At 40.0% G+C, this 16,930-nt stretch overlaps 1 non-coding gene across 1 annotated transcript; it reads right to left on the minus strand.

Moving 5' to 3' along the window:
- Positions 1-1,621: 1,621 nt before the first annotated feature.
- LOC118654879 lies at positions 1,622-1,785 on the minus strand. The gene has a single exon (XR_004967134.1). It is a non-coding gene; the product is annotated as a U1 spliceosomal RNA (small nuclear RNA).
- Between the last annotated feature and the right edge of the window lie 15,145 nt (positions 1,786-16,930).

Consider the following 16,930-nt stretch of genomic DNA (forward strand, 5'->3'; position numbering starts at 1 on the left):
TTATCTTTCCAAACTATGATTTACAAAGCATCCTCATAAACAAATATGAGACAATCTGTCTGTTACAATTTGTTACTTTACTTTACAACCTAGTCATTTACATTACAACCTGTTCACTTATGGTGCTGCTGAAAGTTCAAAAGTTGAAGGGAAATGGTTCTTGATGGAAACTGAGAAGCAGGGAAATGCTTAACAGCACTGGCAGGAAGACCAAAGTGGCGCCCTCTGTTGGTGGAGGTTGGTAATGCGAGTTGGCTGGAATTTCAGCCCAGGAATTTCTGTAGCATCAATTGTTGCACTGTGTTGGTATGAAGTTCACCAAACTTGGCCCAGAATCCTTGGAGGAGCCATAAACTCATCACATAAAGGAAAAGATGTTAAAGAATGTGTGGACATGTGGGACCCAATTATGTTGTTTATATGTAAAGTAATTTAAATTATAAGACACTGTCAGCATGAAAGTAATACTATAAAAAATAATATACCATGTAAAATTAAGCAGAAGAAAGCTTTATTGGGTACATCAATGCCAAAATAGACTTCAAGAAACAGAATATAACTGGTAGATATAGAGGGGCATTTCATATGATTAGCACATACATTTGTCAGGAAGATAATAATCCTAAATGTTTAGGCACCTAACTACAGAACTTCAAAATACATAAAACAACACCTGATTTTTTGGTAATTTTATTTTTCTGCTAAAATTCTTAACTTTGTCTTCTATGTATTTGAACATATCAGGCATTTTTAATGCATATCTAAGTGCCGGGAGCCGGTCCATGCTTGCTGTTTCAAGGGACCTGGCATATATGGCATACTCTTCTTAATATGTTTGCTCACCTTCTTGGCACTATGTGTTTTAACCAAGGTCTCTGAGAAAGGTTGTTTCCCCAGGTAGGGATTTTCCCCTGAAGTTAGGGAGGGAATAAAACCTCTTAACTAGTGCCAGGTGGGTAATTAATCACTTTAACTACAAACAATCATGCTTAAGCTACATAATCTTTACTCCCTGGAATGGAGATAAGAAACGCCCTAACCTTTGTAATAGAGATTGATAGGATTGAATCAACTGGTATAAATACAGATGTAATAAGACAGCAAGACACAGAACTTAGAATACGGAACCAAGAGAGACAGAACCTAGGCACAGAACCTCCACAGAACGTTCTCTAGAGACAGAAGAACTTCGCTGGAGAGAACATGGCAAAAGATCCTGGACTGAACCTGACTACAGAAATTGGCAAGAGAACCTGACTAGAACCTGGCTACTGAACCTGCCTGGAGAACCTAGCAAGAAAACATGGACACAGAACCTGGCTGGAGAACCTGGAGAACCTGGCTGGAGAACCTAGCAAGACAACTGGCCACAGAACCTGGCTGGAGATCCTAACCAGAACTTCGCTGGAGATCCAGACCAGAACTTGGCTGGAGATCCTGGCTAGGCTGCTGATCAACTGAACGCTATCTCCGTATCATTCCTTCTTCGCTGACTCCGTCCACACCTTTGGGGACCCCTGGACCTGCTGGGGTTGGACCCCAGCATCTAAGAGGTCCTTTATCTTGTTAACTTGTGGTTCTACTCCCATTATCCGCTGTTTCATTTGAATTTTTTTTTAACCAGGGGTCAGCGCGAATGCAGTCCCCCACTACCACAAATTATGCAGTCGAGTTTCCCACATTTGGGGAAATCGCAGGGGTCAGCTTATCTGGAGTGCAATGGATAAACCTCACCCCGGGAAAACCACCTTCATGATCATGCTATCTCCCCTGCCAGGTAAGTATCATTTGAATTTTGATCACATGTTCTTTTCCCCTACTTATCCTGGCCATTTTCAACTGTATGCAAGCAACTATATAAGAAAATTGTAGGATGATTTAACTTTATTTTTATTCAGTCTGAGCAACTAATGGCACTATCATTTTCAAACATATTCAAATGATTCCAAGTTGAGCCTGTTAAGAGCTGGTTAGTTTCAGGTTTACTGTTGCTTCCAAACCATAGCCCTCAGTGTCTCACTCAAACCCAGCAGAATTCACAGCCTCTTCTCCTGCTCTATAACCCACATAGATGCTGATTAGAAAATCCTGAAATCTGTTTTCTCTGTGATCTGGTCAGTTTGTTGGAAGTTCTGCTCCTTGTTCTGTCTCTAAGTAAACTACCTGAACCTGTAGATCACTCAAGAGGAAAAATAGCTGCCAATACCCTATTGAGTTCCATGGGTCTTCACTTGGTAATTTTTCTGTCAGAATTGCTTCTGTTAATTCTTCAATATTTTTTCCTCAGATACATACCTGTATTTTAGCCCTTATCTTCTCTAATATATTTACTTATTTACTTTACTGTTTCCACATTAGGCAGTGACCCAACAATACACCTGTAATAGATGGACCACACTTGGCACATGTTGGGAATTGGAGAAACATTTATGGATTCAATTAAATTTTATTAAATATATTTTTTATTGATTTCAGAGAGAAAGAGAGAAGGAGAGAGAGATAGAAACATCAATGATGAGAGAGAATCATTGATCAGCAGCTTTCCACATGCCCCTCAAGCCTGCAACCCTGGCATGTGCCCTTGAACAGAATTGAACATGGGACCCTTCAGTCTGCAAGCCGACGCTCTATCCACTGAGCCAAACCAGCTAGGGCTCAATGAAATTTTTAAATGAAAGTAGATTAGGCAGATGATGACACAAAGGATTGAATTATCAAGAAGAACATTTGCCTTAAATAATTTATTTATCTTGTTACTATCTAGTTTGGAATAATTACCCTAAAGAAGCAAAACTATTACAAACTAATAGATATTTCACAAAAAATAGTATTTGTAGAGATGTCTGCTTCCAGTAATGGCAGACCAGACATTTTAGTGTAATCATCCTACTAAAAAATAGGAAAAATAGAAGATAGTAAAGATATTACTCAAAGTCTTTAAAGACCCAAGGAAAACAAAACAGGATTTCGGAGAGAGTAGAAGCCCAAGTAATGAGACCCAATTTGGTGGCATGGAGAGAGCCAGGCTGAGTATATAACTCTACATGGAGATTTTTGCAAGTAACTGTGTTCATTAACTTGTTTCATTAATATAGACATATGTTCAAGTCATATCACATTGTAGATTTTTTAGTTGAACAGTTTATCGTATATAAATTAGACTTCAATAAACCTTTCAAACATATCTGATGCACCAAAACATGCATCTAAAGATAATTTTCCACATTAAAAATGTGGAAAAAAAGAAAATGCTGTAAAATTCAGAATCTGATTATTCCTTATAAGATTTTTAAAAAAATGGTAATGTAAAGTGAAGTAAATAAAATTAAGATCAAAATTTAATAAAATTTTAAAAATAGAGACTGTTAACAAAACTGAAGAGTTGTTTTTAAGTTTAAATGAAATTGATAAACACCGAGCAAAGCTGATACAGAAAAAAAAGAAGGAACACACAATCCTCATTAGGAATATAACAGAGGTCATCATTACAGATTTAAAAGACATAGCCGTAAGCTATAAGCAGTTGTATCCAGTAAATTTGACATGAGCTGACAATACAAAATTCCAAGAAAAACACACTTAAAAAATAAAAATAGAAAATGTGATCTTGTACAACCTCTTCCAGAAAATAGAAAGAGTAAAAATTTTACAAAAAGGTTTAATTAGACTCATTTGCAATTTATAGCAAGTCGATAAGAATTTATAGGGAAGAAAAATCAAAGGTTAATCTCTTTTATAACCAAATGGGGAAAAAACTTACTGGATGAAAGCTCAAGAAGAAAATCAAACATAATTCAAGATACCACAAACAAGTAATCAAAAAATTACATCATTATAAAGATACCATTTACAGAGGCATCAAACTCAAAAGTATCCTATATAATAAAAGACTAATATGCAAATAGACCAAATGGTAGAACAACCTGTCAGTATGATGCACACTGAGCACCAGGGGGCAGACACTCAATGCAGGAGCTTCCCCTGGTGGTCAGTGTGCTCCCACAGGGGGAGCGCCGCTCAGCCAGAAGCTGAGCCCATGGCTGGCGAGTGCAGCGGCGGTGGCAGGAGCCTCTCCCGCCTCCGTGGCAACACTAAGATGTCAGTCAGACATCCCCCAAGGGCTCCCGGACTGCAAGAGGGCACAGGCCGGGCTGACGAACCCCCCCCCCAGTGCACAAATTTCATGAACCGGGCCTCTAGTCTATACATATAAAGAGCCAGGGTCCGTAAGGACTGAAGGCTGGACCAAACACCGGAAGGCAGTGCTGGGCTGCTATGGTCACCTAGCACTGATTGCAGCTGGTGCTGGCATAGCAACCCAGCACTGACTGCTGAGGAAGCTGCAGATCAGGCCCGGAGAGAGACCTGCAGAGAGAGATGCAGGGTCTGATCCGCAGTCTCTGTGGCAGCTGTTGATCAGCTGTTGCCTCTCTCTTTTTCTCTGGGCTTCCCCAGCAGCCGTGCCTCTGTTTCTCTCCAGGCCTCTGCGGGGGCTGCTAATCAGCTCCACCTCTTTGATCAGGCCCAGAGATGCTGACTAGCATAGAAACTAACCAATCAGAACCTAATCTGGGGGAACTGCAAAGGCAGAACCTAAGGTGGGGGCTGAGGAGGGGTTTTAAGGGCAACAGCTGTTTGGTGTAAGGTGTGAGAAAGTGGTTCAATAGTTTAATGACCACTTTGGCAGTATAGGGCATATGGCTGGCTATCAGTCCAGATATAAGGATTATGTGCTTTTGTCTGCCAAGAGCATCTGCTGTAAAAGGCTCCCCCTCCCCATTTAAACAATCCTATCCTATATAATCTATCTATATTAATAAAAGGGTAATATGTTAATTAGACCAGGTCAACTGGCCATCTTCCGGATGTCCTACTTCCTTCTGGACAAAGCCATGGTGGTGGGGGCCGAGGCAGAGGCTGCTAAGGGTGATCAGGCCGGCAAGGAACTGTGAGAGGGATGCCCACAGGCATCGGGCATAAACCAGCAGTCGGACATCCCCTGAGGGGTTCCAGATGGAGAGGGTGCAGGCTGGGCTGAGGGACACCCCCTCCCCCCAGTGCACGAATTTTGTGCACCGGTCCTCTAGTAGGTTTAATAAAAGATGTGCAACATCTGTACACAGCAAATTGGGGAGTTGTTGAGAAATATTAATGGAGACGCCAACAATTGGAATGGTATAATACTTTTATGGATTAGAAGATTCAATATTTTTAATCTTTCCACACTGAGTCACAGATTCAATATAATCCAAATTAAAATCCCATCATTTCTAATGATGTTAAATTTCTTCCCCTGTATGCTACTCACATGAATGTTTTTATTTTGTGAAAATTAATCAATCTCTAATTAATGACCGATGTACTTGCTTGTATGCTTGCTATACTTTGATGAAAACTTTTGTTTATTAAAGAAAAATTTTCAGTTGTCACTTTTCTTTTTAAAAAATACTCATATGACCAGCCTGCTTGTCTCAGTGGTTGAGCATTGACCTATGAACCAGGTGGTTACGGTTTGATTCTGGTAGGGCACATGCCCAGATTGTGGGCTCAGTCCCCAGTGTGGGGCATGCAGGAGGCAGCTGATCAATGATTCTCTCTCATCATTGATGTTTCTATCTCTCTCTCCCTCTCCCACTCTGTCTGAAATCATTAAAAATATCTTTGAAAAATACTCATTTTTTTTCACTTAACAAATTAAAATTAGTTTAAAAAGTTCAAGAAACAATTCATACTTGGCAGATTTAATAACAGAAATGGATGTACAGTTTATGGTTCATGTAGTAACCAATTAACTAGACTCCAATAAAAAGAATATTATGACATATAGTACAAGGGGAAGAAGGAGAAGAGAAAGACAATGATGACTACAGAGAAGGAAATTGGAAAGGGAAAAATAAGCAAAATAAGATTTAACACTATTGAGTTAAAAATATGAAAAAAACACTTTTTTTTAAAAAACAAACATGATGAACATTAAGGAATAATATGCGGGGGTGGCAGGCAGGAACAAGCTTCCAAATGACTGATTTTAATATATGGAGAGACTGAGAGAGGAAAAGGGTAAGACGTCTATCACATCTGGATCTACATTACTCATCTATAAAGCTAGAGATATGGAATTAACACAGAAATCCCTTCCAGCATTTCAAAGTTAGTTATGTGACGCCCACCACCCTGGCCTAATGACAGAAATTTGGTTTTCATTTTTTATATTGTCATGTCTGCTCTGTAATACTCGGCAACTTTCTTAACCTTTCAGAACCACAGTCACTTTGTATTAAACGTTGATAATAATTGCTTATTCACCAGTCAGCATTGCTATAAGAATCAAATTTGTCAATTGAAAGCAGAACAATCTATAAATGAGTCTTCAACCCTGTAAGTCATTATAAAAAATGTATTTATATTATATTACAGACCATGTAAATGTTTTCATTGTAGCGGCTAAATGTGCTTTAGGTTTGCATTTTCTGTAAAATGATATTTATTATACAAACTAGAGGCCCGGTGCACAAAAATTTGTGCACTGGCGGGGGAGGGGGGATTGGGGGGTGTCCCTCAGCCCCACTTGTGCCCTCTCACAGTCTGGGACCCCTCGGGAGATAACCACCTGCTGGCTTAGGCCCACTCCCCGGGTGGCAGATGGCAGGCCTGATCCCTTGGTGCCTGCCTTGCCTCCCCAGATCACACACATGGCAGGGCCGATCTGGGGGTTGAGGTGCCGCCCTGGGTTGGGTCGCCCTGGGTTGTAGGCTGGGCGGGCTGGCTGATTGCTGCTGCACTGCCTGGCCACCCTGGGTCGGGTCGCAAATGGAGGCCGGGCAGGCTGGCTGATCGCTGCTTCACTGCCTGGCCGCCCCGGGTCAGGTTGCACATGGACGCCCGCCACCCAGGGTCACAGATAGCAGGCCCGGATGGCAGCAGGGCAGGCGGGATGGTGCTGTCCCGCCCTGCCTGCAGTATGCAAATTAGCCACCATCTTTGTTGGCAGTTAATTTGCATATTGTGCTGATTAGCCAATGGGAGGCGTAGTGAAAGTACGATCAACTACCATGTTTGTCTATTATTTGATAGGATATTGGTAAAAGACTTCAATTCAGAAATGTGGCACACTTATTAGATATTTGAATTAGATATTTTAACTGGAGACTTCATGGTTATGGAATATTAAATTATTAATAAGGATAAAATTTATACAGGATATAATTTTTATAATTAGAAAGAAAATGCCATCATAGTGTGAAAGTTTAACATTATTTAGGTGAGGATATTTTTAACGAAATTATTTTTAACGATTAAAAACTATAACAATATGCTATAAAAAAAACCCTCTAGTATCACGTATAGTGCCTAGTCTCAGGAAATATGAAATAATAATTTTAATGATTCAAATAAAATTATCATTATAAAATTATTTTAATTATTGATATGGTCTGGTGGGAAGATTGCAGTATTAGTAAGTAAAATAACTTTGTTTTATACTCCTTAAGACCAGCATTTTCTTCTTCTGAAAAAGAAAATTATAGTAATCCTATCTACTTTACAGAACTTTATAGAACTCAGTAAAAGCATAAAAAAGTGAATGATTATTACTGTGAATAGAACAAAAAAATCTCAGTATCAGGAAGAAATAACATCATTTCTTTCTTTTCACAATTTTTAAATTAAAAAGATGTTAAGGAGTAGTAAAGCTTATGAGTTGCATTTAGGTATCTTATCATAGTTTCCTGTAAGTTAGTGAAAGGTTTTATGGCCCAAGATGGATTTAACGTAAGTCTATATAAATGGTGAGGGAATGCTGAATATGAGATTACGTTAGCAACCTGAATGGCTTGGGCAGAAATTGGGGGCTTGGAGGTTGGAGCTAGAATATATAGAGGAAAAGCTGGATATAAATAAGGAACTAACAATTTGGGGACAGAAAAAAGAAAGAAAAAGATTGGGTGATATGTGGTATTTTAAGGTAATCACAGAAAAGCAAATGACAATGTTCTATTAAAAAGAACTATTAGCCCAGCTAGTGTGGCTCAATGGTTGGGTGTTGACCCATGAATCAGGAGGTCATGATTCAATTCCCGATCAAGGCACATCCCTAGTAGGGGGCATGCAGAAGGTGGCCGACTGATGATTCTTTCTCATCATTGATGTTTTTTCTTTCTCTCCCTCTCCCTTCCTCTCTCCGAAATCAATAAAAACATTTTTAAAAAAGAACTATTAAATCTAGTAATCAGTCACTACAGCATCTAATCAAGGAGATAAAAATAAGTGCCTCCAGCAGCTGATTGAGAAAAATGAAAATTAGGAGATAAATTTTGTCAAGAATTGATAAGAAATACCATTTGCTTTCTTGCTTCTTGGTTTTCTTCAAATCATAGCCAGGAACTTTGGCAGAATTCCAAATGCCTGTTGATTTCAAATTATGAACATTCTGTATAAGCTAACAGTTTGTACTTTTAGCTAACTTTTTAAAAATGCATACTTGTTGAATAGACATTTGGGAGATAGTCAAATGAATCTATGCTGCTATTCCTTGAATTGCATAGGAATCAGCCACCAATGCAATTCAGACAGTAAATCTACATACATTTTAAAAATCCTATCTAATAAAAGAGAAACATGGTAATTGGCATAAGACCGCTACCCTTCCCATTGGCTAATCAGGACGATATGCAAATTAACTGCCAGCCAAGATGGCGGCCGGCAGCCAGGCAGCTTGAAACAAACATGAGGCTTGCTTGCTTCAGTGATGGAGGACTCCAACGTTCCGCGCCTGCCACTGCAGGCCTCTGAGCTGCAAGCAACTATGTAACAAACATAGAAGCTAAACAAAACCCCAGAAACCTGCCAGGCTTCAGCCAGCAGGATCACAACATTGTAAGCAAAGACCAGAAACATACTTTCAGCAGCAGAGGCTAAGAGCTGGAGCCAAGCCTCAAAGCTAAAGCTGGCCCAGAATAAAAAAAAAAAAAGAAAAAAAGGAGCGGTTGGGAGCTTCAGTCGGCCTGAAAACAGCCCTCAGCCCCTCACCCAGACTGGCCAGGCACCCCAGTGGGGACCCCCACCCTGATCCAGGACACCCTTCAGGGCAAACCAGCCGGCACCCACCCATGCACCAGGCCTCTACCCTATATAGTAAAAGGGTAATATGCCTCCCAGCACCAGGATCAGCGGAGCCGCGAGGCCTCCTGGCACCGGGATGAGCGTGACAGGGGCAGCCCCCAAACCCCCTGATCGGCCCTGCTCTGTGTGTGACAGGGTAGAGCCATAACCTCCCCATCGGCCCTGCCCTGAGTGTGAGAGTGGCAGCACCCCAACCCCCTGATGGGCCCTGCTCTGTGCATGACAGGGGGTGGCGCCACAACCTCCCCTTCGACCCTGCCTTGAGTGTGACAGGGGATGGTGCCCCAACCCCCCAATTGGCCCTACCCTGAGCGTGACTGAGGGTGGAATCACAACCTCCCAATTGCCCTGCTCTGTGTATGACAGGGGGCGGTGCCCCAACTCCCCAATCGGCCCTGCTCTGAGCCCGACCAGGGACTGCACCTAGGGATTGGGCCTGCCCTCTGCCACCCGGGAGCAGGCCTAAGCCAGCAGGTCGTTATCTCCCGAGGGGTCCCAGACTGCGAGAGGGCACAGGCCGGGCTGAGGGACCCCCCTCCCCGCCGAGTGCACAAATTTTTGTGCACTGGGCCTCTAGTCTCTATATAAATTGCTAATATGCAAAGTGTCCCCTTGGGAGTTCTACCGGGAGACCAGGAGTTTGATTGCTTGCTATGAAGTGCACTGACAACCGGGGGATGGCACAGAATGAAGGAGGCCCCAGCAGGCAGCCGGATGGCCCCGATCAGCCCTGATCACTGGCCAGGCCTAGGGACCCTACCCGTGCACATATAATTTGCTTTATTTCTTTTGTAGCAATGCTATTAATCCGCCTATTGTGATTGGGCTTTTACTAGTACATATGATGTCCTCAGAGACAAGTTATTCTTCCCAGCCTCCTCAACTTAAAATGATGGTGATGATGATGATGATGAAGAAGAAGTAACTTTAGAAATATGCTCCCCTTTATTATATTTAAATTTCCTATTAATATACACAAAACCACCAAATCTTTATTTTAAAATCCTTTAAAATGGATTTTTCCCTTAGAATTTCCAGTTCTGAAAACTTTCTGATGTTTTGTTAAACATTTCAGGAAATTTACTTTGCATAAAGATGAGGAGGGCATCATTTTTCTACTTCTGATTTTAATGATACCTAAGATTACAAGGTAGCTTTTTCTTCAACATCATGAAGAAACCACAGTTTCATTACATTGTATAAGTCAGTGGTCCTCAACCTTCCTAATGCCGCGACCCTTTAATACAGTTCCTCATGTTGTGGTGACTCCCAACCATAAAATTATTTTCATTGCTACTTCATAACTGTAATTTTGCTACTGTTATGAATCATAATGTAAATATCTGATATGCAGGATGTATTTTCATTGTTACAAATTGAACATAATTAAAGCATAGTGATTAATCACAAAAACAATATGTAATTATATATGTGTTTTCTGATGGCCTTAGGCAACCCCTGTGAAAGGGTCGTTCGACCCTCAAAGGGGTCACGACCCACAGGTTGAGAACCGCTGGTATAAGTTTCACTTATTTTTTTTTTAGCAACTTATTTATTTATTTATTTATTTATTTATTTATTTTTTTTAAATATATTTTATTGATTTTTCACAGAGAGGAAGGGAGAGAGATAGAAAGTTAGAAACATCGATGAGAGAGAAACATCGATCAGCTGCCTCCTGCACATCTCCCACTGGGGATGTGCCCGCAACCCAGGTACATGCCCTTGACCGGAATCGAACCTGGGACCTTTCAGTCCGCAGGCTGACGCTCTATCCACTGAGCCAAACCGGTTTCGGCTAGCAACTTATTTAGCAATGATACCAAGCTCTGTCCTAAACACTAGGGATTAAATAGTAAACAAACAAACAAACAAACAAACGAAAAACCATAGTTCTTGCCTCATGGAGCTTACCTTCTAGTTGGAGAATATAAATCAAATAAATACATACCAATAAAATGTCAAATTTAGTAAGTGCTATGAAGAAAAAATACCAAGGTGTATCCCTTTTGACATTGGCTTAAGTCCTCATGTCTTTCCTGAGTTATAGTAATGTTTTTCCTATCTGTCCCATCACCAATTTTGCCATTTACCACATCCACATCATCTGTCCCTGTCTTTTAAAACACTTCAGAATCACTAGGTTTCTCACACAAGTCTCTAGCAATCTTCCCCTTACAGCTTCATCTTTATCTACCACCGTGTGACCAAAACACTCTTCTATCTGACCGTATTATAACACAGTCAAACACCATGTAAGGACATTTCAGACAAGCACAGACAGCATATATGACAGTGGTCCCATAAGATTATAATGGAGCTGAAAAGTGCCTATCACCTAGTGACATAGTTGTCACGGTGAAGTCATAAAGCAACACAAAGCATTAATGTTTTGTGGCGTCTCAGCCTATCAATACTCATGCTCTCACTAGGAACTCCTGGGGACACTCATCTGGGCCTTGTGAGCTTCCCACAGAAAGCTCCTCTTTCTAAGCAATGTTAAATTTAGATGACCCTTGGGGTTTTTGTGATGATTATAAGACACCCTTCCTCAATAACCATTAGGAAACTTTGAAGGAAAAAGAGTTTATTACAAGAACCAACAAGGGCCTTGGGTCCTGTTTTTGTTGGGGTGGGAAGTGGGGGCCTAAGGTTTCAAAGGCTTATTACTCTTTATTGGTGAATTTAAAATGTGAGCAGGAATTCAATGACCAGGAAAAGAAAAACAAGTGGCCCCAATGGTCAGCTATCAAAATTAACCAAGATCTCTAAAATGAAGGAACCTCAGTGCGGGAAGTTAGACACTCTATTTATCTAGTCTAGTGGTTGCCAAAGTATTTATTTGAGATAACCTTCACTGAAGTGGGTGCCTTTTTAAAATGCCTCAGAAATCAAAGCTTAAGCCAGGCACTGACATTACAAAAAGAAAAATCAACTGTCAGGGCTTACAGTACAATTTACTCAAGTTTTTGCATTGATGCTGGTATACAAAAACCTACTGCATGCCAGTTGTATAAAAGTATAGAACAATGGAAATTACAGTAGGAGGCTATATTAAATGTGTAACAATGGGGAAATGTAACCCACTCCACCATTCTTTTGACCTTTTTCTGTAAATGCTGACTCTGACTAGTATGTAGTTTGTAGATAAGCAGCATGTTTGTATAAGCATCCAAGGAACTAACTTCAGAAAATGCAAACTCCGACCTTCAGTCACCCCAGCTCCAGAGATTTGTTGACCTTCAAATGTAAAACCAGGATGACATAGAGCCAGGATGATGAAGATCAGGATGAGGCACTACTAGACCATCACTTGACCAGTTTCAAGATCCTTATCAGAATGGGCTGTGCTGGGCTGCAGGTAGAGAACTTTTCAACCCCTCTCTTGATGTCTTTATTCTGCTTTCCCTCTACCTCCTTATAAAAACCTCTGCTTGAACTGAGATGTTGAGATGGGCTTTGGACAAGAGTTCCCCATCTTCTCAGGTGACCATCATTTGAATAAACCTCTTTCCTTTTTCACCAGCATCTGATCATAAGTTTGGCTTTTGTGACACCAGGCAGCTGAACCTTGGTTTTGGTTATAAGTGCACTCTATGATGTTTGCCCAATAAAGAAATCACCTAAAAACACATTTCTCAGAACTATCCCCATTTTATGCAGTGCATGAGTATATATTAAAGTTCTCTGACTTTATAACACCTCTATGAAAAACAACCCTAATCAGATTTCCCTCAACCATATTTTTGGTATGGATAATTGTGGATAATTGTGACACATTCTAACTGAAATTTTATCTCTTTCTCACACCTTTCCTTAAACTCCTGATTATTTAACTGCTAAATCAGTGGATTTCTAAACCACTGTTACACATTTTTATCATAGGATGATTTACTATGCATGTACACATATATGTATAAATGTAAATATATTATTTGTAGTACTTCTGAATTTTACAAACATTTGTGAAATCCAGTGGCATCCCCATAGGTACAGAGCTTATAGCAAGACCTAGATAATTTTAGTTATTTAATGAATAAATAATAATTGCACATTGTGTTTCAAATACTAATCACAGAAAATAACTATGATTAAAATGTGTAAATCTCCATGTAAATACAAGCCTCATTATGGGTAAAATTGTGATTTTTTTTTTTAAAGAATTAGGTCATGATGATACTATACCCAGAGCTCACAGAGGGCAGAGCCTTTAACCAGTCTTTAAAAACTGCAGTTTTTGTATTTTATGCAAATGATAAGTATCTATTGAATAAATAGTTCGATGAATGAATGAACTCTCATTGTCTGTCCTAATGTTGACTAATGTTATTAACCAAAATATTGAGGAAAATCTTTTTAAATATATTATTTGACATAAACCTGAGATTTTTGGGAAATGGAATAGGGCCTTTCTTTTCCACTGGTTCAGTGAATATAATTGCCTGTGAATATGAAGAGTTGCCAGCCTATTACTTAGATAGCAGGCTTAAGCCATACCAGTGTACAGGATAATTTGAAAGTCGTAGCAAGAAAATGCAGCACAGCATAGGATGTTTCTTCGTGTTCAATGGAGTATCATCGGAAATTCATCTAGCTTTCTACTTTAAAATACCTTTTTGGTTAATAGTGGAAAATTTATGATCAGAATTTAAAACGAGAAAGACAAAAAGTTAAAATTAGATGTCATCATTGTTGATCATTTGGGGGTTGAAAAAGGCAGGTCACCTCAAGGGAGAAGAGAGGTCACAAGTTCATTTGCATACTGTGTAACCATGGGCAAACCTCCTCCTAAGAGCAACACTACGAGGTAGGAGAAGGAAGTCATAGGGTGATATATGTCTGGAAGCTTTGATTGGATCATTGAAATAATACAATTATTAAAGCAGGACTGGGAATAAAAGCTGGTAATATCTGATTGTTGTGTAAAATTAATCAAAAAATAAAACAACACTTTTGACTGAGATCCTATCTCTTTAGAATTCTGAACCTTTCATTCATTGACTTGTAGTTGGTACACACTTAATACTATAGAGATCTGAATGGAAAAAGGGATGCTCCTTGATTATGGCTCAAAAATGCCCCCAAATATTTTGAATTAAAATAGCTTTGTAAAGTCACTTCCACAACTATTAAGATGTATTATGCTCAGATAAAAAAAATAAGAGATAATAATTTAATTTTTGTTTTACCTATTTGTCATAAGAATAAGAACTTGAAGTTATAGAACACAATGAAAAAAATATTCCATGCAAATATACCACCACAACTAAAGTAATACATCATATCACATCAATTTCTTTCTTTAAAAAATGTCTTTATTGATTTTTTTAGAGAGAGAGGAAAGGAAAGGGAGAGAGATAGAAACATTGATGACAGAGAAACATTGTTCGGCTGCCTCCTGCATGCCCCCTACTGGGCATCAAGCCCACAACCTGAGCATATGCCCTGACCCAGAAATGAACCAGTGACCTCTTGGTGCAAGGGATGACGCTCAATCTGTTGAGCCACACGGGCCAGGTCACATCAATTTTCACATGCTGAGACAATGGAACCAAACTTGGTTCTATCTTACAAGAAAAAAGTATCATTGCCTCATGTTGAGATAAAATGGTGTGAGAACTCTGACTGCTAGTAGAACCATTTCTTGCTTCAACAAAGAAGCAAGTTAGCAAAGGCATGGTAAACCATTCTTTTATTAAAATCATTGCAATCTTCTGAAAATTTTTTGATTGATGTCTATACTATTTTTTTAAAAAATAATTTTTAAATCATATAAAGTGCTAGCACCACAAGATATAAGTTTCTATAGAAACATTGCATATATTATTAACTGGATAAAGGCATAATGTCATTTGGGTCTTGCATAAATTATCAATATACAAGTCACTATTACAGTGGAAATTTATTCTGCTTGAGAAAGGTTTTAGCTTTCAGCATGAAAAAAGAATCAGCAACCCTGTTTATGTCTAGACAAATGCAAGTTCCTCTGTTATCTATCTTGTTGTTCAGCTGTACTATTTTACACTCTATTGCCTGATGCATCTACCTAAATTTTATTATCTGAAAAATATTTGGTCACATTATGTGTTTTTTTAATTTATTGTTTCAATATATAATGAAAGGATGAGCATACCACTGAAAAAGGTGGGGGGGAGAATAGTTAAATCCATTTACTTGCACATTGCTTCGGAATCTGCTAAGATATCTATTATAAGTAACAAATGATGCAAACATCTACACTAATAAAAGACAAAGATGCTAATTGACCGTACCTTTGCTATGCCCTAAGCCACGCCCACCAGTCAATCAGAGTGACTATATGCAAATTAACCCAACCAAGAGGGAGGTTGGCAGCCACAGAGTTGGAGCAAGCAAGAGGCTTGGTTGCCCAGGCAACGGAGGAAGCCAAGCTTCCCACCTGTCCTGAGCCGGCTTTGGCCTCCACTCATGGCAACAAAGTTTCAATTATAGAAGACAAATAAATCCCAGATACCTGCTTCCAGCCAGCCTCCACTGGGAGCTTGGGTGGCTGGGGGCTGTGGCCAGCCTGCAAACAGCCATCAGCCCCTCACCCAGGCTGGCCAGACACCCCAGCAGGGACCCACCCCAACCCTGAAAGGGCTGTGGCCAGCCTGCAAACAGCCATCAGCCCTTCACCCAGGTTGTGGCCTCACTCCTATATAATAAAAGGGTAATATGCAAATTGACCCTAACAGCAGAACGACTGGGAATGACTGGTCACTATGACACACACTGACCACCTGGGGCAGATGCTCAATGCAGGACCTGCCCCCTGGTGGTCAGTGTGCTCCCACAGGGGAAGCTCTGCTCAGCCACAAGCCAGACTGATGGCTGCCAGTACAGCAGTGGTGGTGGGAGCCTCTCCCACCTCCTCAGCAGCGCTAAGGATGTCCGACTGCAGCTTAGGCCTGCTCCCCGCTGGCAAGTGGACATCCCCCGAGGGCTCCCGGGCTGCCATAGGGATGTCTGACTGGCAGCTTAAGCCTGATCCCCCAGGGAGCAGGCCTAAGCCAGCAGGTGGTCATCCCCCGAGGGGCCCCAGGCTGCGAGAGGGCACAGGCCGGGCTGAGGGAACCCTCCCGAGTGCACAAATATTTGTGCACAGGGCTTCTAGTATTTTATAAACCTCTGGAACATCTGTACTTCAAGATTGTTTTTAATCTACCTCCTAAGTTTTCTTAACAATCTCTGGGGAGCAAAAGCAGAACAAAAATATCTGTAAATATTGATTATAAAAGAAAAATCATGCATTTTACCAAAGAAGAATATGGCCAAAGTGGCAAATAATCTTGTTGTTTAATCCTGAGATTTTTAAAAGATTAATATATCAATATTCATATTTAGATCTAATTTTAAATTAGATCATCATAGATCTAATTTTATCTTTTTGTCTTTCTCATTTTAAATACTGATCAGAAAGTTTCCAATATAAACCAAAAATATATTTTCAAGTAGAAAGAATACCTGAAGTATAATGTATTTCAAATAAAATGTTTTTGACTAAAATAGTATTAAAATCAGTATCTAGGAGAATGTCTAGAGCATGTTACTTATTCAAAAAATATTTGTTTAAGTATGCATTACTATCTTTAGAACTCCCACTCCTGGTACAACCATAATTTCACTTTCATAAATTGAAAGCTTTATTTTTTTATTTTTTTAAAATATATTTTATTGATTTTTTACAGAGGGGAAGGGTGAGGGATAGAGAGAGTCAGAAACATCTATGATAAAGAAACATCGATCAGCTGCCTCCTGAACACTCCCTACTGGTTATGTGCCAGCAACC

Source organism: Myotis myotis, unplaced genomic scaffold (genome assembly GCF_014108235.1).
Source record: "Myotis myotis isolate mMyoMyo1 unplaced genomic scaffold, mMyoMyo1.p scaffold_m19_p_4, whole genome shotgun sequence".
Lineage (NCBI taxonomy): Eukaryota > Metazoa > Chordata > Mammalia > Chiroptera > Vespertilionidae > Myotis > Myotis myotis.